Source organism: Pleurodeles waltl, chromosome 3_1 (assembly GCF_031143425.1).
Source record: "Pleurodeles waltl isolate 20211129_DDA chromosome 3_1, aPleWal1.hap1.20221129, whole genome shotgun sequence".
NCBI lineage: Eukaryota > Metazoa > Chordata > Amphibia > Caudata > Salamandridae > Pleurodeles > Pleurodeles waltl.
The window spans coordinates 1,666,919,700-1,666,947,187 of record NC_090440.1 but is presented as its reverse complement, the minus strand read 5'-3'; positions in this window follow the sequence as shown (position 1 = coordinate 1,666,947,187).

Sequence of the window (27,488 nt, the reverse complement as noted above, 5' to 3'; positions counted from 1 at the left end):
ACTTTTTTCCAAGGCAGGGCGTGATTTAGCCAGACTCTGAAGGGTGTCAGCCCTCACAGACATTGAGTGTGTCCTCAGTTGACACAAGCGAATCACAGCCCAGATTCCACCAACCTATATTCTGCTCTTGATAGCCACACTTTGACGTAAGGTTGGTCATCATCTTCGTTCCACAAGATCTGAATGTGTGTATTTGTTCTCCTTTCTACACCTCAGACCGAGTAGCGCAGCAAAACTTGAGGGGGCCCCCTGCACAGTACATGGAGGGCCTCCCTCCGGACTCACCTAGGAGCTCACAGGTCAAGGTACTGTGCTGAGTGGGCCACCTGAAGTTTAGGCCCCCCCACACCGCAAGGGCTGCAGGTGCCTTTGTTAGGCCACTGCTCAAACCAAGCTAAGGTGTGATGGAGTGTTGTACATTAAGGTGGTAGAAGGGGGAGATGATTACTGAGCATGTACATCAAGTGGAGGGAAGTTGCTTCAACTAAAATTTACCATTCACTACTAGGAGTAGTAGGAATAAAACCTTGATTATTAGTAGCAGTACAGATAAAGTCCAAGAGCATCATTTGTAATGTGGCAAGCAGTTAACAAGCCCACTAGGTTGGTGCAAATTCTGGTCTTTGCACCCCTATTGGAGGACAGTCCCCCAAATTTGAAGATTCTACATCTGTATGTGTGTGCACCTCCTTGTCTTCTGTCCATCTGCCAAACACAGAATGGGAATCATGTTGGATTTGCACACAAAGCATTCATTTTTTGTTTTACTGAAACAAACGCCCAGAGTGGAGTTTATTTTAGTAAAAAAAATGCATAACTTCGATGCACAGAGTTTTTTCCCTCGGCCTGGGGTCCATTGTTTCTTTTCCCAGCCTGATTCAGGAAGGTAAAATAAGTGCCTGTATGTAGGTGGATGACCGCCAAGTCAAGGGTTTCCGGGATAGAGCTAGTTGATGCTTTGGTCTCGGAAACCCTCCTGTTTTCCCAACTCTAAATGAGGCGATAGAACTGGTGACTTTGACAAGGCAGGGGCATATCCAATTTATGACAATACTCTTGTCTTTTTAAACCTTAGATAAGGCCTTTAGTTTACCTTATTGCAATTCAAATCTGACATCTATGGGCTGGCTTCAGTCCTAGAAGTGGTAGCTAGACAACTGAGATTTTGAGAGGATATGTGTGTCGCAACTTGAAGGCTTCTTACCGCAGTAATCCGCCAGTCTCTGCGCACCACCTGGTTCCTTGCTTGTTCTAGATTGACCAAGGTAGGGGTGACCCTTTCCAGTAGCCATGGTGCTGCTGGTAATGAAACACCAAGCAGGCCGTAATCTCCAGAAGGAGTCCCAGAGGAAAAAAAGACAGCAGGAAAAAAACTCTAACCAAGGAACTCCTGAAAGATAAGATAAGAAAAGAAAAAATATTGAGGCATAGAAAGGACTAGAACAAAAACTGAAGTCAGGAAAAAAGGTACAATCCAAATCACAGGTTAGAGGAGCGAGGAGCACTACTGGAACGGAAGTGTTTGTAATGCAAGGAACAGAAGACAAACTGTGCTTATATACAGACAAGACAGGAAGTGACATGCAGGAAGTAATGAAGACACTATCTTGGATTTGGAAGAGCCACATAAAGGTAAATGGAAAAATAACCATAGTATAAGATAGGACGCAAGACATGCAGGGAAAGAATACAGACTTCTAGGAAAGAGAAAATATGGTCAAAGAAGAAACAAAAAGAAAAAAAAAAGGTAAAAAGAAGAGAAGAAGAAAAACAGCAACAAACAGGTAATCAAAATTAAGGGGGCAAAAGGTGGATGCAGCGAGAAACTGAGCCTAAAGGACTAAAGGAAAGGTCTGAGGTCACACTGCAGCCCGAAAATTAGGTTGTAAACTAAAAAGTGGCCTGCGGCAGAAACGGCTGTCCGAGATGTGGACCGCCAATCTGACCTCAGCCCGTGAACACTGAGCCATTTTAGTAAAAGAGTCAACCATTACCATTATGACCTGATAACCCTCAGAGGATGGCAAAGAACAAATAAAATCTGTGGTTATAGTATGCCATGGAATAGATGGCAAAGGCAATGGCATCAATAAACCTGCTGGCTTAGTCCGAGGTGTCTTTGTTTGAGCACATATTGGGCAAGATCTTACATATGCTCCAGCGTCAGATTTTAACGTGGGCCACCAAAAGGAGAGGAGGAGAAGTTCCTGGGTGTTCTTATTTCTACGATGTCCTGCTATTTTGGAGTCATGACACATTTGCAAAGCTTCAGTTTGCACTTTCTTAGTGGGCAAAAACAAGGTGTTTTTATGATAATAATATTCTTGATGCTTCTGCAAGTGGGAATTTAAAGTGTTCCATTCTTCCATGGATAAATCTGATACTCTGTCTTCACACGGTCGAGAAAGGATTGAACGACTCCCACTATTCGACATGGCTCTATGATATGTGGGAAAGTAGTAATTGTGCTCTCATAATATCGGCGAGACAAAGCATCTGCTAGAACATTTTGGGATCCAGGTATATATGTCACTACAAAATCATACTGACTAAAAAAGAAAGCCCATCTGGCTTGCCGACTATTCTGGCATTGAAAACTGCAGAGGCATTGTAGATTGCGATGATCTGTTTTAACTTCGAAAGCTTCCTGTGAACCCATTAGAAAATGTCTCCATTCTTTGCAGGCAGTCTTTAATGGTAGTAATTCCCTCTCTAACACAGAATAGTTGCATTCTGCATCTGACAACACATGGGAAAGATAAAAGATAGGATGTTCGAGGCCATCATTGTCTTGTCTTTGTAACAACATGGCTCTAATAGCTCTGTCTGATGCATCTGTGACCACAATAAATTTCTTAGTACTGTCAGGATGACATAATATAGGAGCTTGTGTGAAGGCACGTTTTAGACCCTGAAAGGCTCTTTCTGCTTCTTCTGTCCAAATGAAGCCTTTCTTTAAGCTTTCTTTTTTAATTGTCTGGGTTATCTGACTCTTTTGTTGGGCAAAGTCCTTTATAAATTGTCTGTAGAAATTGAATAACCCTAGAAAGCACTGTGTCTCCTTGACTGAAGTAGGAGAAGGCCAATCTAGTATGGCTAGTACCTTTTCTGGGTCCATGGCGATGCCAGCTTGGTTGATACAGAAACTAAGATATTGGACCTCGGTCTTGTTAAATTCATACTTTTCAGGCTTATAGTATAGATTGTTTTGTCGAAGTCTATCCAATACCTGAAGAACATACTGAGTATGGTGTTCAGGACAACGAGAATAAACCAGAATGTAATCTAGATAGATTACAACACTTTGATTCAAAAGATCAGATAAAACTGAATCCATAAATCTTTGGAATATGGTGCATTAGTCAGACCAAAAGGCATTACGCGGTATTCAAAATGACCTAACAGTCTTTCATTCATCACCCTCCTTAATTTGTAAAAGATGATAGACGCCCGCAGATCCAACTTGGTGAATATAGTGGCCCCTTGGACTGATTCCAAGATATCCTTAATAAGAGGTAGGGAATACCTATCCTTGATGGTAATCTTGTTTAACTCTCGAAAATCTATACAGAAACGGAGATCTTTAGTCTTCTTTGGCACAAAGAAAAGAGGAGCCCCGGCAGGTGATGAAGAGGGAACAATCAATCCGCTTTGCATGTTTTCATCTATGGAGTCCTTAAATACTCTTCTTTCCTGCTCTGACAAGGAATACATTCTTCTGAATGGAACTACTTCCCCAGGTATCAAAGGAATAGCACAGTCATAATCTCGATGAGGAGGCAAATGGGTCTTCTGAAACACATCAGAGAATTCTTGATAGCGTCTGGGTACTCCTTGGACCATGTTAATGGTACTGCTTGTTTGATCAGAAGAAGAAATGGACTCTTTCGGAGACCAATAAGAATCTGTTGAATAACAATGTAATTGACAAAAATGGGATGAAAGTGATATAGTCCATGTCTCCCAATTTATATTTGGATTATGTCATGTTAACCAAGGAATTCCCAGGATCATTGTATGGTTAGGGGAGGATATCAAGCCAAAGGTGACATGTTCCTTATGTCTTCCAAATTTCAGGCAAAGGATAGGAGTAGTATCCACCAGAGGTCCGGAGGTTAAAGGAGAGCCATCTACTGTTGAACATGTTCAGGAACTTCTTTAGGAACCCGAGGTATTCCTTAGCCCATCTTTCATCTAGGAACATCCCACTGGCTCCACAATCCAATAACGCCAACACTTGTTCTTCCTGATTTGGGCATTGTAGAGTTACTGAAAATACAAAAAAGAGCTGTTGTATCTTCTCTGGAGGAGCAGATAGAAGGTATCTCAATGTCCCCCATCCCTTCCTTCTCACAGGGGACAGGAGTTGGCATTGCCCGATGGTCTGGTGGGATGGATTGGACACATTCAAATTAGATGACCCGCACTGCCACAATAAAAACACGAGCCTTTACGTTGTCTGTTTTCTCGTTCTACCTCAGATAACGGTCCACGGGCAACATCTATTTGCCTGGGTTCTTCTTCTGAGGAGGCTGGTTTCTCTGATTGGTTTTCTTCAGGGTGACATGCAGAAGAGCGCATTGCTAATGATTGGAACTGAAACCTGGATGTTTTCTCTAGTCTATGTTCTCGTAAGCGGTATTCAATATTAAGTGCCAGGTCCATCAGTTCTTTCAACTATGCAACCGGGGTGGAATGCACCAGTTCATCCTTTATTCCATCTCATAACCCTCAACAGAAGAGTGTTACAAATGTGCGTTCAACCCATGTGGTTTCAGCTGCTAGTTATTTGAAATGGGTGATGTAAGTCAGAACATCTTGAGTCCCTTGTTGTATTTAACATAACGCCTCTTCCACAGTGGCTTCCAGATCAGGTTGTTCGAACATTTGTTTGAAGGCTTGAAGAAAATCTGAATAGCTGGACAATAAAGAGTCATTGGCACCCACCAAGGGGGTTGCCCATGCTAAGACCGGACCAGACAGGGAGCTTATCAAATAACCAACCTTGGTCTTACCCTGGGTAAACTGAGAGGGTCAAAATGCAAAATATACTATTAAAGAGTCCAGAAACCCCTTAAATTTGTTAGGATCTCCAGAATAGCATGGTGTAGAGGCAGAGATATTAGGCACATCAATGGATCGAGATGCAGAGCTTGTCTTAGAGCGGTATTTTCGGTACACAGTTGTTGTAATTCCTGTGCCTGTTGCTGTACGGTATGAATCATAGACTGTGCTTTTTCCACTACATGTTCAGGTGGTCCTTCCATGGTTCCAGAGCAACACAGGAAAGTTGGGTGCTGGAATCTGTCACGATTTGAACGCTTTTTACCGCAGTAATCCGCCAGTCTCTGCGCACCACCTGGTTTCTTGCTTGTTCTATATTGACCAAGGTAGGGAGGACCCTTTCCAGTAACCATGGTACTGTTGATAATGAAACACCAAGCAGGCCGTAATTTCCAGGAGTCCCAGAGGAAAAAAAAACAGCAGGAAAAAAACTCTAATCAAGTGACGCCTGAAAGATAAGAAAAGAAAAAATATTGAGGCACAGAAAGGACTGGAACAAAAACTGAAGTCAGGAAAAAAGCTAGAATCCAAATCACGGGATACAGGAGCGAGGAGCACAACTGGAACAGAAGTGTTTGTAACGCAAGGAACAGAAGGCAAACTGTGCTTATATACAGACAAGACAGGAAGTGACATGCAGGAAGTAATGAAGACACTATCTTGGTTTTGGAAGAGCCACATAAAGGTAAATGGAAAAATAACCATAGTATAAGATAGGAAGCAAGGCATGCAGGGAAAGAATACAGACGTCTGGAAAAGAGAAAATATGGTCAAAGAAGAAACAAAAAGTAAAGAAAAGGAAGAAGAAGAGAAGAAGAAATGCAGCAACAAATAGGTTAGAAAAATTAAGGGGACAAAAGGTGGATGCAGCGAGAAAGTGAGCCTAAAGGAAAGGTCTCAGGTCGCGCTGCGAAAATCAGGTCATAAACTGAAAAGCAGCCAGTGGCAGAAACGGCTGTCTGAGACGTGGACCGCTGATCTGACCGCGGCCTGTGGGTGGGGCACCACCGGTCTGCGCGGCTTCACAATGTGGGTAGTTAATAAGCAAACAAATTGCCTGAATGGGCTACCTCTACAGTAATGAGTACCATGATGGTTTACCACTTTAGAGAAACCTCATGTTGGGGTGGAAATGTCCCTTGTACGGTGTGCAGGCGTGTTCTCCTTCCCTGATTGCATGGCTGCATTGTCTGATATTGTGACTTGCATCATGGTAATCCAGCGTGTACACACAGGCTTAGGCCTGACCCTGACATGAGTAGGTTCTGAGTTTGTCCGGTTACCTTGAGGGGTGCAACTAGTGTGCTCTCATTCACTGACAGCGGACTACTGTACTTTCATGGGTGTCAGAATGATTGTGGCAATGTACCGTGTTTTTTAGAATCCATAGTGTGGTCATACTTTTTGTCAGTCACTGCAGTGAAGGCCTCCTGGTCCACTCATATAAAGATCTTCTTTGCTCTTATCCAGTTTCTTTCGATAGCATCTCAAGCATGTGCTATGCATATTTCTGTGTACATCATGCACGGTACATGAATGATTCAAATTATTTGAGGCCAGTGGTATTCATTTTGTATATCCTGAGCTTGGTTATGCACAAAATGGAGGGGAGGGTTGTCTTCCCAGACAGTGGAAGTGTATTGCTCACAATCCTGATGCCCGAGGGAGGAAAGCTAGACAATGAAGTGACGGTAGTGGAGGCAAAGCTATTTTAGATATTCAATTAGGCCTGTTCCCTTAGTAAGGAGCTGCTGATTAGCCTTCATAAATACTGCCATTTGGCAGATGGTTGTGGCAAGGAGTGACGCTGCAGACTCTGTTGTGCACACTGAGCAATCTTTTAGGTGAGGCCTGGCCTTTTTTTTCCCCTGATTAATCCTTTAGTTAGGCTGACAACAACCTTATACCTCTGTGTACCTATGTTGTGGGTACTCCAAGTTTGAGACTATAATGCTGTGAGGAGCACACTCTAGACAAAGGCTATGTTTGAAGAACAGCCTGGTAAGGACACATGAAATGAGCTCCAACATCAAATGGTTCTACAATTTCAGTCAGCAGATACACATCTCCTGTGCCAATTATGTATAAAAGTGGGACCCCCATTAATCCACCTTCTGTTCGAGTTCAAGTTGCCTATGGTCAAGGAAGAAAATGCCCCAGGGAGGACTCTAAGAACTGCTGTGCACCCAGGGCTGGTGTCTGTCTGATAGGCAGTCCCCCACAGGTGAAAGAAGCATCTTAGGTCAGGATTGTTTCCTGAAAGAACAATATACCTGTCCTGAGAGAACCCTGCCTACCTGCTCAGAGAAGAAAGTAATCACCCATCCCTGCAGGAGGACTGTCTGTCCAAGGAATAGTGAGGTGGAGCATGTTCTTGGTGTCCGTAAGATAAGGTTTGGACTGGAAACCCAAAGCAACCAGGCAAATTTTTTCAGGCCAGCCTCCATATTTTGCTTAGCGAGCACAGTGAGTGAGCCTGACCACTGCAAGAGGGTTTGGGGGGGATTTTGCCCCCATGAAAATTTGGGAGAAAATATGCAAATGTGATGAATTCTACAATACATTTTCCATTATATTTTCAATTGTATTAGGTTTTAAAGCATAGTAAATGATAACCTTACGGTGCACCAGGATATGACAATCTTTGTTCGGGCCCTTCAATTATTCCCTAACAATCACCCTCTAACAGTGGCCCTCATCTCTCCATACCCCTCTCTCGTGTGTATCTCATTTCTTTTTTAGTGCCTCTCATACCAGTGTAGGGTGTCAGAACACTTTACATCACACACACTTCGAGACAATTAATAATACGTGTAATTCAGTGTATAGAAAATGTTACATAAGACCAATGGGACTAAAGGGTGTAGGATTTAGATGCCACCCATAGTGTTAGACATTTTTTAAGAGTGCTTGCCCTGGAGAAGCAGAAACTCAAGATTCAAAACTTAACACAGTTGACTTTAGGAATAAGAATTTATTTCTAACCAAACAAACCCTTTTTAGAAAATTAGGACAATGAAACATGAGGGCAAAAATCATAACTTTTTAACTTATACCAGGCAGTTTGCATGCAGCTTTTTAATGGCAGTTTATAGTTTACTGTGCTAGATTACAATTGTAATTTAAAGACTATATCACATCAAAAGGATCCCTGTGACAAAGGCTGTAAGCCTCTGAGTTATGCACATAAAATACGGTTCTGTGATCAGCATGGTACATGTTCTTTGCAGCAGGCATATTAACTCTCTGTGCTATCTTAGGTGAGTCAAAACTGCCACCAGACAAAAACTCTTATCTCTCTTCAGCAGGAAGATTGATCACCAGAGTTGGCTTGACATGTTTATTGTTGATTGAAAACTCCTGTTTATACAAGGAAATCTGCAGCAGGGGCTCTTAAAACCATAACATATTTCAAAATACAGGGAGTTTGGAAATGAAAGTGAATGCTAGGTGGATTATGCTGGCCTGATGATTTTTTTACTGGGGGGCAGTATTGCAGCACTGCTGCTGCACAACCAGCGGCCCCCAGTAACAAACTCAGATCCACAAAACAAAACCAGCCTCCCACACTTCCAGCCTCCTAGAGAAACACCCAGTGCCTGGTACAGCCAGTCTGGCCTGGTGTAAGGTGCCCAGAGCACAGGACTGTTGGATAGTGATATGCTGGACCCAAGCGTTAGCAGGCCTGCAAACGAAAGAGAGAGAGAGACGGAAATAGGTGTTCATGGAGGGCTGGGGGGGAAACGATGGAGCAAGAGAGGTTTGTTAGCAATCCAGGTAGCACACAGTGATAATAGATTGTTTTCTTGTATTCATAGAGTAGTATTACGTTCTAAGTACTTTCTTTCTTGAAAAGTCCTGGGCTAGACAGGCTCTTGTTGCGCTGCATGCCTGAGAAGGCTATTACTGCTCTCTATTGCTACCACTAACAGCCAAGTGTGGAAGGGGTTGTACTTGGTCTTGTTTGCACAGCTGTAGTAGGTGGGAGCACAGGACATCAGAGGCCGAGGACCTCAAATTCCATGATTGAAGCACAGCAGTCTCTGCTTGCCTCCAGGGGCTTAGTTTGGTCAGTAAGATTGAGTGGGGGGTGAACTTCTGATTTCCCAACAGTCACTCTGGTATAGCATGTGAAAAAACAATATATAAGAAGCAGCGCAGGGGGGGGCCTTGGGGCAGTACGTATTGTTAGGAGTATTTCAATCAATCAATCAGAGATTTGTAGAGTGCGGCTAATCACCCATAGGGTCTCAAAGGCGCTGGAGATGAGTACTTAAAAAGTTGAAACAATATTCCAAACCAACATTTTTAAGAACTTCAAAACAGAGATGAGAGAAGGAGTGTGTGTGTGTGTGTGTGTGTGTGCTTGTGTATAAATCCCAGGTGAAATCCGACACATGCCTTGCCATAACCCGACTGAAAGCACTTGTACTCAACTATTTATTACAAAATAAATTTTAGGGGGGGGGTGTAACACCCCATGCAAAAACTACCCTCCTGCTTGCCTCGTGGTCCCCTTGAAAGGGTCTGACACTTGCTAAAACACAGACTGACCAGCCCAGGCTGTACAGGACTAGCAGAATTCAGATCAGGATGAAAGCGTCATAATGTGCTTTTGTTATGCTAGAAGTCATTGAATGCTTAATTTTCAGTACAAAAACTGCTCTGGAAAAAGCCCTGGGAGAAATTCCCTCTGTTCTATCACTGAATGATCTTCAATTCCTTGAATTAGAATGTATTTCCCCAGAGCTTCACTGGTCGAGTTTTATTTCCGTTTCTCATGCACCCAGTGCCCATTTGAAGCCGCAGGAGGGCGGTCTCGCTGAAGGCCTGATTCATTTTGTGCGTGGCCTCCTGCAGGTGTGAGTAATATCCCGACCCCCCACCCCCCAACCTGTGCCTTCGATGTATAATTGCTTGCAGTCTTTCTGTGCCAAACGATAACATTTAACTCCCACTCCTGGAAGAGCAATGTTCACTGACATTTAGTGACAGTCAGCGATGCGCAGTGGGCAGACAATAAGTTCAGGCGGAACTGGTGAACAGCTAGGAACAGCCAGGCAGTTTATTTGATGCGTTGAAGTTCGTGCAGACACTTGTTATATCTTCCACAACTTTAAATACTTTATTTAACTATTTTCGGAAAACTGACTACTTTAAAGCTTGATTACAATAGCCGTTCAAATCAGGGGCGCAAATTGCGCGCCAACTAAATATCACTACTAAGGAATGCGATAATTAGTAGGTGCACAATTTGTACTCAGTTCCAATTTAAACCATATTTGAGGACTTGCAGGAAATGTGTGTATGATTTCACCTGGTTAAGGGGTGCAAAGATTAGAATTGCATGTATTTTGCACCATTATTAATGGAGGCAAACTAGTTTTAGAGGCAATTTGCACCTGAATGAAAGTTTGCTCCTGAAATAGAATCAGAGCCCAAGGTAACAATGGGTTGCTCAACAGCACTTAGTTGACCCCGCACCACCCTCACCACCCTCTGGATGCAGCTGACAGAGTTGCAGGTTTTTTGGCATAAGATTAACTGTTTAGGCGTCAACTGGGTGAAGGTAGGGGTTACAGCTGCTACCCTTGGCTTGCTCTTTGATACCCCTCTTTTCCCTCTAGCCACGTTGGTCCTGAAAGCAGCATCGGGTGAGAAAGTAAGCAGCCACGTTTGCTTTTAGTAACTTACAGTCTTTGCTTTCCCAGTGTGTCTGGTGAGCCATAATCTATGGAGAATTGATGTGAAGAGTCCTGTTGTTTCCAATTAAAATGAGTTATTGATGACTCAAGTAGTAGCTTGTTTTCTTTTCTTAACAGGTATAGACCAAGGTCCAAATATTCAGATGCTTCAACTGATTCCAGCAGCAAGCTTTCACAACTGGTCAACTAGAAATTCCACTTAACCCATAATTCCCATAACTGAAGATTAGGGTAATATGGCTTGCAGATATGGAGAAATGGATTCTGAGGCAGAACTGAGATGCATTGTGGAGATTGGGTTTGTAGATTCCCTGCACCTGTTAATCTCACACAGAAGGAGCACAAATCTAATCCTTGGCAAATTTTGGGGCAAGGTCGGAGGAGTGCAACCAACAATTACACACCACAGACACCTGCTGTCATTGGTCAGTCTATCTGCCCTGCTGAACTTCCATGTATTTTAACATTCTAAGAAGTGGTAGTATTGGCAACGCCCCCTATCCACCTGCAATTTGTTATGGCTTTCCAGTGGATGTATTTGGAGATCATGTTAGGTAAGTCATACTGTAACCATATCACTTTCACTGTGGCCATACACAGCTGAATGAGAAAACTGACAATTTGGATCATTGTTGAACATCTCTACTTATTGAAAGGCAAAAAGCGCACTCGTGCGACTAATCTCACCAAATGCAAGGGCACACATTTTCAAGCCAAGAGGAGTTATGTACCATCAACCCCTTTATGCAGTGCTTAATTTGAAAAAGAATGAGTGCCGGTGACCATAGCTCTGGCAATGCTATTGCAACGGCTGCTAGTCTTGAATTTACCTCAGGCCTCTTAAATCCACTACCAGACACTGCTGCCCAATTATTTCACTCTTGACGGTTCCTGTTTTCTCCCTTTGTGCTGGTTTTTCCGTCTTTCTGTTCCCTCTCTCACTCTTGGTGAATATTGGAAGGAGAAAGATAAGTGTCGGTTCTCAAAAACAAGTGTCTATTCCCTAACACTGGCTCAAATTAAGCACTGTTCATGTTGATTTAGATCTGGCCTTGACGCCACTGCCTATCTGCCCCAGAAGTGGTGTTAACTATGTTTTGTGCCAGATAGCGAGGATTAACGCAAGACTTAACCATGGTAGATCACAGGTTAAAAAAAGGTAATGGGTATTTATCACCCATGTTGGCAGTGGCTCTTTAGTACTCACCGTCCCAGTAGCACATGTTCACAACATGAACACATGGAGCACATGTGTACTAAATGTACTCAAATACATACAGCATGAGCACATCCAGTCCTGGATGTAGCTATTCATTCTAGCATTGCTTGTCCACTCCACTGTGTAAATACTAAGATCTGCAGGAGTCAAGATACACTGAGAACACATGCATTCAAAGCACACAAAAGTACCTGCAACAAGCGCGTGCCACACCGGTATTCAAGGTTCCCACAAGACAAGACTGAAACCCATTATTTTCTCAACTGGGTGTGCCCTGTTTGTGGATCATGTTCATGAAACAGCAATGAAATACTGCATCTCTCTGTTTCTTCCTGGAACGGTTTAGGGGATCCATCAAGCGGGGGCAGTGAAAAAGGTGACATCCCAAAATGCATTTTTCCTATGTAATTTTCTATAGGAAACTTGAACAGCGATTTGGAGAAAACAGCTAAACGGAATTACACCAAATTTGGTAGAATGCTAGATGTCTATCCAGAAAAAAGCACTTTTTAGAATTTGTAGCAAAGCAGTTCAGTAGGACAGAGAAAAGAAGGTTCAAAATATGTGTATATTTCCTGGCGCGTCCAGGGGCCTTATTATAGAAGTACCCTGAGGGCGCAACTGGTGTTTGCACCCGCTTTGCGTACTCTGGGGCACTTTGGTATTACAGAAGGGGCCGCAAATGCTTGGTGCGGACCCTTCTGTAATACAGATAGCGCTGGTGCACATATAGTGCCAGCGCTATCACCAGAGGGTGTTCCCTCATTTGTATGGGGGCGTGAACCCATGCAAATGAAGAACTTCCTTTGCTTCAGTGCCCGCACCGTATTATAGACGCGGGTGCAGAGGCAGAGAAGCTGTCAGGAAACACACTGACAGTGTGCCACCTAAACGGTGGCATACTGTCAAAGCCTCCAGTGATGGCAGTCCTCTGGAGGGGGAAATGGAGGTCCTATGGACCCCAGACATCCCCTTGCAGGTAGGTGCAGTCACTCACTGCTCCCGCCTGCAAGGGGATCTCAAATCCCCCTTAAAAGTGCAAGCGGTTGCCACCTGCACAATTAAACTTGCCCCCAGGGCAGTGCGAGTTTGCGGTTGCCCTGGGGCGGCGCATTCAATATAATATGGTGCACTATCCTTGTTTGCGTCGGGCACACCTTTTGAAAGGTGCGCCTGGCACAAACAAGGAAAGTGTGGCGCATTCCGTAACACAGGCCCAGGTGTGTTTTTTTAACAAAAAGTAGCAGAATTGTTTTGTAAAAATAGATCCTGTCCACTTCTGCCACTGTAGGTAAGGTGGTGGCTGCAGACCCAAGGCCTTAGAAGTAATACATGCTAACTTAAACTGAAAATGAACTACTGTTGTCATAAGGGAAGACAATGTAGAGATCTGAGTATGAGGGTTGTAAGAAATTGGTTTAAAATTCCTCCAGGACCATTCATCATGTAAAAGGTAAATTTCTAAAAGTTACTTTTCTTATATATTTATTAAAAATCTGACTTCACCATGGATTCAGAGTATTAACTATTAAAAATAGTTGTTTAGTGATTTTTCTGGCTAGTCCCCTTCCAGAGATACAGTATTAGAATAACTAATTGGTACTCTGGTTTTCTTATTAGGACAGCTAGGCCTGCTACAATGAAAAATATCTTTTGGATGATATATATATATGTAGTGGCGGTCGCCCCCACGTAGTTATAGTTAGGACCTAGTTTCTATTCTATAGAAAAATCATTTTTTGTTTTGCTAATAACTTTGGCACTGTTTGATGTATCTTCACAAAATTTTCCCCAAAAATACGACACTCACTTCAGCATCTGTCTGGAAAATTTCGGGTGCTTCGTCCAGCGGGGGCGAGAGAAAGGGTGGTTTCAAAACACTTCTTTCCATGCATTTTTCCTTAGGGATTTTGAACAGGAATAGAGCCCGAACCACTGGACAGAATTACACCAAATGTGGCAGAAAGGTATCTCTTGGTCCAGAAAGTGCCTTTTTTTGTTTTTTGGTGTAAATCTGTTCAGTAGTTTTTGAGAAATTAAAGAAAAAACTAATTTGAATATATGTAGGGACACATAGGCTCTGCAAACCCTTTAGATCTCGTGCTGAGTTCTGATTAGTTGCCAGCACTTCAACAAGAAAGTGTTGGCAGCCATGTTGGGACTCGGTTTCAGCAGAGTCCCAGTAAAAAAAGATAAAAAAAAAGCATAATAAGATAGGGGGTCCAAATGGAACCCCAGCCCTGGGGACCACCACCTCCCCAGGGGTGTATAGGTTGGAGGGGGGGCCACTCAGTCCCCCTTAAGCCTAATGATGGCCCTGAAGACTGCCACCCCTCAGGGCCAGCTCCTGCTATGTCTCGGGGGCCCACTTCCCAGACATAGTTGTTTGCTCTGACTTGGCTTTGACAGCTTTCGCCAACTCAGAGCAAACACTCCAGCTCCAGCAAGTGAGAGCTGTCAAACAGTTGCTAGAAGTGGAGGTTTCCTGTTTCCCTGCCTGCAGAGATGCAGGCAGGGAAACAACTGCTCTCATAGAGAGGGAGCTGCATGTTTAGCCGATCTGTGGCCAACTCCAGCTGTGGATAGCCAAAGGCCTTGCACAGCATGGGGTTTGGTGGTTATAGAGAGTTGGCAGCAGGGACTAGCTGCAGGCCAGGCCCTGCAGGCAACTGCCACTGCAAACAGCCAAAGGCCATGTGCGGCAGTGGTTGGATTAACGTATAGTAATGAAAATTACTTTACATTAAAAAAAACATAGAAATTCACTGAAAAAAAACAAAGGTTACAGGGACTTTATACTTTGGCTCACATTTTAAACGTACAAAATCATAGAAATTCACCTGCTATAGTTAGAGTTATCTCAAGTAACTATAGCATCCCTGTAACCTTTTTTTAAACAAAAATTAGAAATTCTGAAGTTCTATTAATAATTTAAATTTATAATTTACGCCGTACCTTCAAATTACTATAACTCATACACCCACATGTCCATTGTTGCCACCTCATCTGCCACGCTACATTAACTAGAAAATACACTATAGTGCACTATATTCATAAAATATAGTGTAGTACAGTGCATTTTGAATTTTGTAACATATTTATTTATTTATTTTTAACTACTGCGCATCTCCCTAGACAGTAGTGGTGTACTTCGTACTTTTGTTAAAAATATATGGAAAATTATAAATATTTTACCTTACCTATAATCACTGGTAATAGGTAGGAGAAAAACACCAAACCTAATACTTACCTAGATCTGAAGTGTAACACAGAACACAGCTAAACTTCACTTAAAAACAATATGGCTGCGTTTAACTTTTGTAAAGGCAGACATTAGCCAATTACCTAATAACTTCTCATTGCTATGTACTGCGGTACATCTGCAAAAATACTGCCACAACAGATATCAATAAGTTAAAATACCTTATAATTTAAGAAAACACTTATCCTACTTATCTGTAGCACCTAAAAGGATCCTCTGCATACCATAATGTCTAATCCTGTTAAATTTCATGTAAATACATTCAGTCGTTTTCTGCCAATTTGCTGTTATGTCCAATATAAAAAGTCTATATAAAATGCATTGGGGTCAAAACCTATTTTGGGACCCCTCTTTTTTCTTTGCACTCCCTTGATTAATACCAGCATACCTTACCATCATCAGCCGATAAAGAAGGTCTAGAAAGTTTTGTGGAGGTTCGTCCAACAGGCACAAAGATTTTAAAGGGCAAAAAATCTTATCCAAGATAACCCTAACAATAATTATAGAGTGAATACTGCCACTCTGTTATATACTCGGTTAAAGTTAACATTAGGTGAAAATCAACCAACAAATCACTGAAATTCACCAACTATATCTTGTGCCCTAAAGTAATTATAACCCACACCCCACTATGCACAGTGGTGTTATGTCATTTTAGATGTTGCAGTATTGTGTCAATGATGTCATACAACATGTCATAAGTGATGTAATATGCAGTGTAATGAGCAATGCATGGTGAGTGCATGAGTTATAGTTACCAGGAAGAAAGACTCTAATTTAAAAAAGTCTTTGCAGGGCATTATGGGGCTCTCCTTGACTGAGCAATGATAAGAAATGAGGAGTTCCTCTTTCGTTTTGTTCTTTATGTTTGCCCTGGTGCCCACTCGGGACATCCACAAAATGGCATATGTTAGAGACATGAGGGAGCCCTGAGGCCGCAAGGCCCTTTTCTTCTTCTCAGCAAGGACCCATTGTCGTGCCAGCGGGAGCCTGCCAGTGCATTTTTTCAGTTGGTGCCCCAGTGCCACCTGGTGCACCTACAGCTTTTTACTTTAAGGTGAAGGCCACAGGAGTGGAGCTTGAAGACCCACACAGCCCCTGCCGGCTCCCCAGCCAGCACCCATTGAGGGTGCCAGCAGGAGCTGGCTATTGTTTTTAATTGGGTTCCTGGTGACCTCATGGGGTGCTGGAGACCCACGGCAACCCATATCATTGGAGGCTGTGGAGGGAGGCCCAATGTCCCTGCTACCCCAGCCGGCTCCCACAACCAGCACTCATACTGAGTGCCAGCAGGACTAACTCTGTTCCTTTGTTCCCACCATGGTGGGAGCAGCTATTATCTCTGCTCCCATTTGGGAAGCAAAGTTGTGTTCTCTGCCTGGGAAAGAGCAGCAGGGAATAAAATGTATATCTTCTTGTCAGGGAACACAGCAGTGTCTGGGGGATGAGGTCCCTGGGACCACCATGAGGCTAGGGGAGGGGGGCTAAATACCAGCTCCCCTAAAAACATTGCCCCACAGAGGTGGGGTCCCCATGGCCTAAAAAAGACACAGGGAGGGGAGCTGCTTGCCCCCTTCCCCCAAAAAATAAAACCTTCGACCCCCTGGGCTCTGGCCCACCCCATGGGGTTAGAGTATCCCTACCCAGCCTGTCTGTTTGTTTTTCATAATCTTTTTGTCGGCAGGGGACTGAGTCATCAAGTCCTAAAATGGCTGCAGCCACATCTTTGTTAACATGGTGGCAGCTAATCAGATCATATCTTTTGATCTTTCAGATCTTCAAATAATCTGCGGAGTGAAATATACAAATATAATAATGTCTCAAAAAAAACTGCATGGATTTTTACAAAATCCTAAAAAGCATGCTTTCTGGACCAGGGTCTAACTTTCTGCAAACTTTGGTGTTATTCTTCTGAAAGCTATACTGATGGTCAAAGGCCCTCCAGTTAAATTATAAAGTTAAAAACCAGAGGTGTAGGTGCTGGCCTATAACAAGGGAGGGGGGCCTTTAACAACCACAATAAATTGAGGCAAAAGCCCCTAAGGCTATTATAAAACTCCACCCATAAGATAGGATTTTCTAATGTATTAAGGTTTTAACTGTTTCAGCAGAAAGTCCTTGTCAGCCATTATTAGTGCCCTGGCACTGTTGCTCAATGGAATCCCCAAGAATACAATAATCTAGTAACCCTAGGACTTCATGACAGCAGGATAATGCAGGAAGAATGCACCACTAAGTGTGATGAGCAAATACATTCAAATAACTGTCGTAACGCTTTTGAAACAGTGACTACATAGTAACACATATTGTAACAGGTTCAAGTCATGCCACGACATTAACTAAAAATCTACACCCTGAGTATTGCTTTCAAACAGCCACATTGCAATTCAGTGTCAGGAAACTGCGCGTATTTTCACTTCACTAGGTGAGTGTAAAAACACACTTGAGATTACAGCAACGCATATAAACAGAATTACTATCTCAACCAATGCAGACACAAATAGGAAAATATTCATTCACACTGATAAGATGTCCACCATAATGGCTTCCTAAAAGTAGCAGAAGACGGAATGTCTTGTTGAAACGTTCCCTCTCAATGGGCTGCGAGTTATATTAGAGCACGTTTCATAAACTTTGAATGCCTGTGCTTGTAAAACACGGAATACATTAAATTGAAATCTGGCGCAGACATGGAGGGCTCAAATTAGAAAAATATATCATGTGTAAAACTTATGACTTGTGGATTTAACGCCTATGACAAACACCTGCTAACATGTGGGTGTAACTTGAGGTTCAGAGATAATGTTTTCCTTGTAGTTCTGTGCTATAGAAGAATGCAACAGGTGCATACTGTGCACATATTAAATTATAATGTGAGTCCATTATAAATGCACCTCGTACAGTCAGTGGCGGCAGCTGTATTTGAAAGTGGTGGAGCGATCAGGCGAAAATTTCGACCCACCTTCAGACGTTGGAAACCCGGAATGCCAGTCGGTGCGACCCAAAGCTCTCTGTCCTTGGTCCGTTGCAAATAGTGTTAATTACGGATCATGATTAAGAGCTGTAGAGTTGAGGCTGAAGGCAGTCTGGGTACACCTACTCCTTTCTGGTCCCGCAGTCTGTGACTCTAAGGCAACAAGGGTTTTCAGAGCCAAATTCCCTAACCAATCCAGACACTCCTCTCATGCTATTAGCCAGCATGACAGAAGTGCCAGGATTGGTCGGAGCAGGCTGGTTCAGTGCTCCTACAGGTAGTGTAGGCCTGTGCCTGCCCTCCACCCAGCTGTCAAGACAGCTCAGGTTGGAGAGGTTTAAAGACGCATGTCAGGCTGCCATCACAAGACAGCCGGCCAAAGTGACATGCGCACTTTAAACTGGAATGTGCACCACTCCTCCCCTAATGCCAGTCAGCAGCAATGACCCCACCCCGCTGTGGCACTAGGCTCGGGCTGGCTGCACTGCCAAATAAAATGGTAATAAAACCTTTTTATTACCATGTAATTTTTCATGTTTGCTGCCCTGGCAGCAGAGTGGGCAACACTCCTCCACCCTAATGGAGAATCCACCACTGCTTACAGTACATTGGTCCAATGTTAGCCTGCCTACCAAGTTGTCACCTCTACCTCAACTCACCCAAGTCAGGCAAATAGAGCAATCGGGCTATACCAGAAAGGTTGGTGTGTCAGGTCAGTGTATGGGACTTTTTTGGTTGTTTGTGGGCCTGTTCATGGGTCTGGTGGGCAAGTTTTTACTGTTGATTTCCCTGATATTACCACAAACATTGCGCGCACCAAGCAAAATGCATGCAGTCTCCCACACCTTGCAAAACACTTAGGGCCATATTTATGAACTGGTTTGTGTTAAGAGAGATGCAAACCTTAAGTCAGATTTTTGAAGCCATTCTGCAGCACACATAGGAGGAAAATGCCTTCCAGGGTTGTTTTGTGAAGGAAGGTGTCTCTTCGTGCACAAAAACAATCCTACATGCAACAACATGCTGCAAGGGCATCTGCATTAGCACTAGGAAACCCAGTGAGCGCCAGTGCAGTGGGAAAGGACACCAATGTGCTGTATGCCTTTAATATTGCTCATGTCTGCCTTTTCCCACCAACGCAGTGAAGCGCCGCAAAGTTACTTGCTGTTCTGCACTGTGCCACTAATCCCATAAATATACCCATAGTCTTCATGCCGTTACAAGTGCCCTGATTTGCAAGTGTGGGCCACTTTTTTAAATATCTGATTTGCTTATGGGGCCACGTTCATTTTGGTGCCCAGGCCTATGTTCTGTCAGCGTGGCCTTGCAAAATATGAGGTTCTTTCCACTGAATGACAACAGTGTGAGTGTGTGCCTTATGGTCACAATTTTGTGCTGAAAATACTCCGTTTCTACTGGCTCCAAAACATGTAGGACGGTCAGGACATCCAACTATTTTTGACAGATGTCCTATTACCACCCTCCTCTATAACAAGCATTAAATCATGCACACTCTATGCACAGGTGATTGTATAGGGGTTAGCTATTCGAGGGATATTGCCATAGTGCTGCAGCAAACACATAAACAGACAAATTCCATGAGAGAAGCTCGCTCTTCAGGGAATCTTGACTTTTGAGTCAGTTGATGGTTTTTCGGCATGCCCAGTTGTAACAGTACCTTGTAAAAGGTATTAGCACAGTTGTTGTCCATTCCTTAATGAAATATGCTTCTTTACCTTACCTGTATCAGGAGAGATAGCGCAGCAGTGTCCTAATGTGCTTTCTCAAGGCACTGGCAAATGATAAGTGTCAAGCACTTTGCTGCAGAAAAAAAGATGTAATTAGGGCTTTGAAACAGATACCATTAGGGAGCTGGAGTAGACAGATAGCCATATCAGCTCAACGATGACTCAAAGGAATTTTGGTCCCAGGAGAAGAAAAAAAGGAAATGTTTTTGCAGAGGAGTAGACACTAGAGATTAATTCTGACACTTATAGGAAGGACAAATGGAAGTTATGTTGCCTGCCAAGCACATCCTCAGTCTTAGACCATTAGGTACTAAGGGCAGATGTACCTGATTCAGGGCAGACAAAGGCCTCAGCTTGTGCTGACAGGGCATGGTCACAGTGCACACTCAGGGGCATATTTATGAGCCATTAGCGCCACCGGAGCATCACTTTTCATGACGTTCAAGTAGGGCAATGCCCTGCACCGTACTTACAAGGTGGCCTTAAGCCACTTTTTGTGGCCTAACTCCACCTTGTAAATACGGCCCCTTCATACGCAGCCCTCTGCGTGGAAGGGGCATGCAATGGGCTTTGCTGTGGGCGTGCCGCAGCAACAACCATTGCATTTTGATGCTGCCTCAGATTTACGATTTTGCGTAAACCTGAGGCAGCGCTAAAATCTAATGCCACCCCTGGGGTGACGTTAGTAAGGCACAACAAGGAGGAATACTTTTATTCCTCCTCATTTTTTGCTTCTTCTATGTGTGCTGCATCCTGCAGCACACATAGAAAGAGCAAAATGCCAAACATGATTGTTTATGTGCAGGAAGGTGTCCCTTCTTGCACATAAACAATCATTTCAAAATGATGCTTTGGCATTCTGCAGCACACACAGAAGTGCCAATTCACCATTAGTGAGTGTTTATGTGCAGAAAGGGACACTTTCCCACACATAAACAATCAAACTCCTCAACACGGACATCCTGGCACAATGGTGCAAGGATGCCTGCATTAGCGCTAGGCAGCTCAATTTAGCGCCAGCGCAGGAGACAACACAGGGGTGTGCCATATTCAATTGAATACAGCGCATCCCTTCGTTGTGAAAATGACGGAGCTTGGCGCTGCCAATTTTGACGCAGCATCGTGCTCCATCATTTTCCTTTAAATACGGACCTTAGTTGGTTTTCGGGCCGAGATTCTGTCAAGAGGACGTGGCCATCCTCTGCTTATAGAGTCATTTAAGCATGCTCACAGGCTGTGCACAGCAGGTAGTCAGACCTGAATTACATATTGCTGGATCCTTTCTGAGGCGGCATGGTGAGAAGAAACAATGGACTGAAATGTGATTCTGAGTAACCACTGTGCCAACTGAACCAAACTACTCCTGACTAAAGAGCCCCAATCAAGTAGAAACTTGTCTTGATTTTCTTGTGTTCTGGTTAAGGGACGATCTCACCTGGAAGTTCTGGCTGGACTGTTTCTACTGGAGCAAGGTCAAAACAGATTTTTGCATGGTTGGATCCAAACTGAGGTAGCACATGCTGCAAAATAACAATGGACTGGGATGTGGCCCAAGAAATTAGCTGTGACTGAGACTAATTCAAACATTCCACTCATCACTTTTTTGTGTAGTTCGGATATGTTTTTAGGCAAAAGGATTAAGTGATGTGCCTAGAATGACAAGATGTGGAGCTGATGACGGGACTCGAACCTGGATCCCCAGTTCCAAGGATGACAGCTCTGGCTGTTAGGCCACCTATACTCAAAAAGCATTAATCCACTGCAAATTGTCACTAGGACTGGAGCCTTCACATATTGATTACCCACAAATATCTGGAGTAGATCTGTTAAACCACCGAACAATTTCTCTGGGATTAGAACCTGTTCCCTCCTACCTATAAAACATATACATATGTCTGTAGTAGTTGCATTTCACCACATAGCTTTTGTGACTGTGATTAGAATCTGTGATCTGCAAATTACACACAGATCTCTACAGTACCACTGCTGGTCCTAATCATTTAGAGGAAAAATTTAATATCTCCTGACCCTCTCGGTACCCATTTAGCTTTGCTTTCTGTTCATGAGCTGAGCCATCAGTTTCACGTGACCCAGAAAACAACCTGCCACATCAAGTTTCGGGGACTTGGAGGAGCCTTCCCAACCTTCTTTGAACAAAGTCAGAAGACTTTTATAGACATTTATAATGGATATGTATCTTCATTTGTATATTAGCATTTCTCATTCAAGCAGGATAGGCAGAACATGTAACATTTGTGTGCAATACAAATGCCACTTAAATAATTTTTTGATGATGTTAAGAATGTAGGTTACGCTGATGTATGATAAAGAGAAGTAACTCAAATTGTGTGAAGTTGTCGAGCTCAGGAGGAAAAGGCAGCTCAAAAAACCCACGGACAACCAATTGAGCTTTTTTTGGAATTAGGCAGTGGAAAAATAAAAAAAATGAACATTCCCTACCACGGCCACACAAAATATATTTGGTCAAAACCAGATTTCGAGAAGTGGAGTATCTCCACAACATCACACCTAGAATCAGTAGTGGTATTGCGGTAAATGCAGAGAAGTAACATGACTGAGTAAAATCACACTGAAACTCAGTAATTGCACCTAACTAATGGTAGTAAGGAAAGTAATGTGTCGCACACAAGAGGGGGAAGCGGTAGCAATGGTAAGAATTAGAAAAAGAGACTCGAGACGGCTTACCAAGATCACATCAAGAGTCAGGAGCTTGGCTGATAGTTTATTGTAAATTAATTAAAATAATAAAAATGTTTCCACATCAATAGATCAAAGAGCTCATTATTATTATTTTTATTACAAATAGAATTTAAAAGCTAGAACAAATAGATTCAGTAAAATCAAGATCAAATGTAAAAAAAAGTCAAAATTCCACTTTAATGGAAGTAAAGTGGCTCACAAGGATAACGCTGCCAATATCACATGTACCACTATTGCTCAACTCTGTGATGCTCGATGTGTTCATTCTAAAAGGGTGATAAGCTGATTTGGAGTTCGACCCTTTGACAAACTGGTCGCATTATTCCGTATTCTGTAGTGGTTGTGCTCCCTGGACAGTCCTCCCAAGTGTAAAATATTTCCATATTAATATGCAAAACCTCCATCGTATGCAAGTGAGCAATATAGAAGGGAGCAAAACAAAAAAAAATATAGAGAAAGCAGAAAAGCAACATTAAGGGTCTGATTTAAAACTCGGCGGACAGGTTACTCTGTCACTGCGTCCTCCGAAATCTAAAATCCCATAGGACATAATGGGATTCAGATTTCGGCGGATGGCAAATTCATCACCGTTGTGACGTAGTAACCCTCCGCTGAGTTCTACTTCAAGCTCTAAATGAGATATATACAAATAGAAGGATCATTGAAAAACACAATTCCTTGAATGTATTCCAAAAGAGGCCGCTTTGCAGTAAGTTTCATTGCCCAGTAAATATGCTAAACGCAGCACTTTTATGGGTTTTGCTAGAGAGTTAATGGGAAACAAGGAAACAGTTATTTAATTAAATTTAACTGTGCAGAATAAACCTACTTTCCCTCAAGGCCAGAGGCTTCGAGAGAACTTTCATTATCTTACAACTGATTTCCCTAAGACATTTCTAAGCGGGGTAGTGGAGTATCTACAGGCAGACAGGAACTTTTAAACAAGCACTGGCAAAGCCAACAGGTCTGGCATTGGCTCTCAGCCTTCAGGCCTCGTGAAAGCTCACTTTTTTGTCACTGATTTGGTAAAAGAAATTGTGTTAAGCTACCAGGCCTTTGAATATATATATATATATATATATATATATATATATATATATATATATATATATATATATATATATATATATATCACTTAAAAAACTAAAGCTTAGAGGGAATTTATAGTTAGGCTCACACTTTAAACGCACTAAACCATAGAAATTCATAAGTTAAAGTTATCTTAAGTAACTTTAAATCATACCCTAAAGGTAACTATAACTCGCGCCCTCGCCATGAACTGTTAATTACCCCACAAATTACGTCACTAATGACATCTTTGACAACATCATTGATAATATCACTGTAATATTTGCAGTAAAAAAATTTACAAAAAAAACTGTGCATGGCGAGGGTGCGAGTTATAGTTACCTTAGGGCACGACTTATAGTTACTTGAGATAACTCTAACGATAGCTGCTGAATTTCTATGGTTTTGTACGTTTAAAATGTGAGCCTAACTATAACATCCTTGTAACCTTTGTTTTTTACAGTAAAGTTCTGTCATTTTCATTACTACACGTTAATGCAACCACCGTTGCACACGGCGGAAGGCCACGGACGGCGGCTGGCCACAGGGCGTGGCCGAGTACAACCTCCTGTAAGCACCCAACCTTGCACTGTGCACGGCCTTCGCCCGTGCATAGCAGGGGTTGTCCGCAAGGCCTGGCCTGCAGCCAGACCCTGTGGCCAACCCCCATAACCACTCAACCCCACACTGTGCACAGCTCTTTGGCCACTTGTGGCGGGAGTGGGCTGCAGTCTGTCTCTCTGGGTGTGAGATAGGTGTAAGAAGGTGTATCTGGGGATGAGAGTGATGTGAGAGTCTCTGTCTGGGTGTGAGAGTGCGTGCATCAGTGTCTTAGTGGATGCATCTGTGTCTGCGCAGGTCTGTGAGTGGGTACATGAAGGTGTTAGTTGGTCTGTGAATGGTTGTGTGAGAGTCTGAGTGGGTGCGTGAGTGGGAGAAAGATATTGAAAGAGAGAGAGAAAGAGTGAGAGAGAAAGCGCTAGAGAGTTTTTCAGGCTTTGATAAATTCTACACTTAGAATGAGATATTTCTGGACAAATTGAAAAGCAAAATGTATTTGTTAATTTAAAAATAGTAAGATCACCTTTCAGTATGAGCCTTCAGCATTTCCAGTAGAAAAGAAATTAAAGGAGAGAAATGACTCCGGTTACACCTGGAGTTGAATCATCAACTCTCAGTGTGAAGGTCTCTGACATTCACCATTATGCTATATGGGTTTTTATATTTTGATTTTTTTCTTGCCCTTTACGGGCTATCTGGGACCACGGGGGGAGCCTCAAGGCCTCCCCCATGGTCCCACTCCATTTGTTAAAATTAATTTTTGGTTGCCCTTTACAGGCTATCTGGGCATGCAGAGGGAGCCCCAAGGCCTCCCTCGCAGTCCCAGTCAGCTCCCGCCTCCTGCGTGAGCTGGCATTACTCTAGCAAGCAAGAAGCTGCTTTTAATAGCAGCTCCCTGCTTGCAGGAGCATTTTTTCATCTGTCTTCCCTGCACACATCTCTGCGTGCAGGGAAGACAGATGAAAACTTTACTTTCTGACCAGAAAGCAGAGTTATGTTTGCTGTGACTTGACTGCAGCTGTCAAAGCTGCAGTCTACCCAAGGCAAACAGCTATGTCCCAGGTGTGGGCAACCCAGCACATAGCAGGAGCTGGCCCTGGGGGGTGGCAGTTCCCAGGGCCATCAGTGGCTCTTGAAGGGGGTTTGCGCGTCCCCCCTCCAACGTAAATAGCCCCAGGAAGGTGGTGGTCCTCAGGACTTCGGGGATCTAAAATAGACCCACTATCATTATTTTTCATAGAGCCACGGGGGTGGTTTTCCCTGGGGCTGTAGGGGGCCCCCAGCACACAATTTAAAAATAACCCCGTGGAGGTGGTGGTCCCCAGGACTCTAGGGCCACATGTCCCCCGCACATAGTTTCTGCATCACCCCAGGGAAGAAGCAGTCGCTGGGGCTATGGGGTTGGCAGAGGCCCCCTGTTACAAATAAACAATGCCCCCAGGACTTGGACCACCCGGGGGATTAAAAAAGATGAAGCACGGGAGCCCTCTGCCAGAGCTAAGGGGTCAGGGTGTCCATACCCTGGCCCCTTTTCTTATTTTTCACATTTTTTTCAGGGACTCGGCTGGTCCCACCATGGCTGTCAACACCTCCTTGATGAAGTGTTGTCAGCCAATCAGATCTCAGCTAAGACCATGAAGGGTTGGGAATCCTTCACATTCCTATATATACAAATTTAAATTTCCTTTTATTTCTCTAAAACTACTTGATCGGATTTACACCAAATAACATAAAAAGGCATCTTTCTGGACCAAGAGCTACCTTTCTGCCAAATTGGGTATAACTCTGTCCAGTGTGTTCATCACAAAGATTTTTTACCGTTATCACTGTTATTGACTTGGTGAAGGGAATATATAGAAATGGATATATGGACTTAAATCACTCGTGAACAAGGGAGCTGTGACTCCCAAAACACATTGGGTGATTTTGCTTTTGCGGATTAAATTAATTTGAAAGGAGACATCGAGTGACTGGGGTGTTTTTTTCTGTTTTGGAGGAAACGCAAGGACCAATAGATATATATATATATATATATATATAAATATTTTTCTACATTATTTTTTTCAACAAAGAATTTGCACCGCACTCTGTGAACATTATAAATTCATTTATTCCACAAAATTAGCAACTTGCATATTTTGTGGAGTAAAGGAACTTGTAACGTTCACAGAGTGCGGTGCAAATTCTTTGTTGAAAATTGTCAGTTCGAGGGATCGGTCTAGCCTCCAGCACACGCACCAGCTGCGGAGCGCGCCATCCTGAATGACGGCATTGGGATTTTATATATATATCTCACAAGTGCTGTGTCATAAACTTCAAGTGGACACCCAGTCTAATGCAAAGATTTATTGCTGCAACGCATTGCGATGCCAAGGATCTTTGTCACAGCCATAGCTGACCTAATGCACAATCGCTTTTAAAAACATTTGACAACCAAAATAAGAAACAATAAACAGACTATCACATTTCCCTCTGTGTATGGAAAGCAAACTCAAAAACTGAAATACACCTTAAATCAAATGTAAGGTCAAAAAAGTGAGGATGTCAAGTAAACCAATTCATAATATTCAGGGCATTATAGACCACCCATGGAAATGCATGTACATACTAATTCTTTGCTATACCCAGGTGCGCAGTTTGCATTGAAGGCCAAGTGTCCCAACAAACAAATTTATCAAATATATGATTGCCTGAATTAGTTCTAAATAAAAGCACATATAAAACAAATGTTTGATTGACAAAACATTAGATACTTGAGCTATAATAATCATACTTCATCAGCTCACTCCAATTCAGCTGGGCTACATAAATACAAAAATATAATGTGCTGAAATCCCACACAGGGACAATCATACAAAATCATGTGTCCACCCATGTGCATATAAATCAACCAATGTGTACTACCCATTCAAAAAAGTCCCAGGGCTCATAAGATTTTTACGTTTGAAACAGTCCATATCAGTGAATGAGCAAATAACTTTTTACAAAGAAAGGAAAAATGCATCACAAATGCTATAAACAATTTGGTGTCCACAGTACAAGTAGTTCATACCACAAACATAAAACATAATGTAAACATCCAACATGTACAAAAAGCTCCTCATCCATATTCAAACTTCCTGGAGCATGCCTGTTCAACCGGATGATACATTTAGTTTCCAGTATG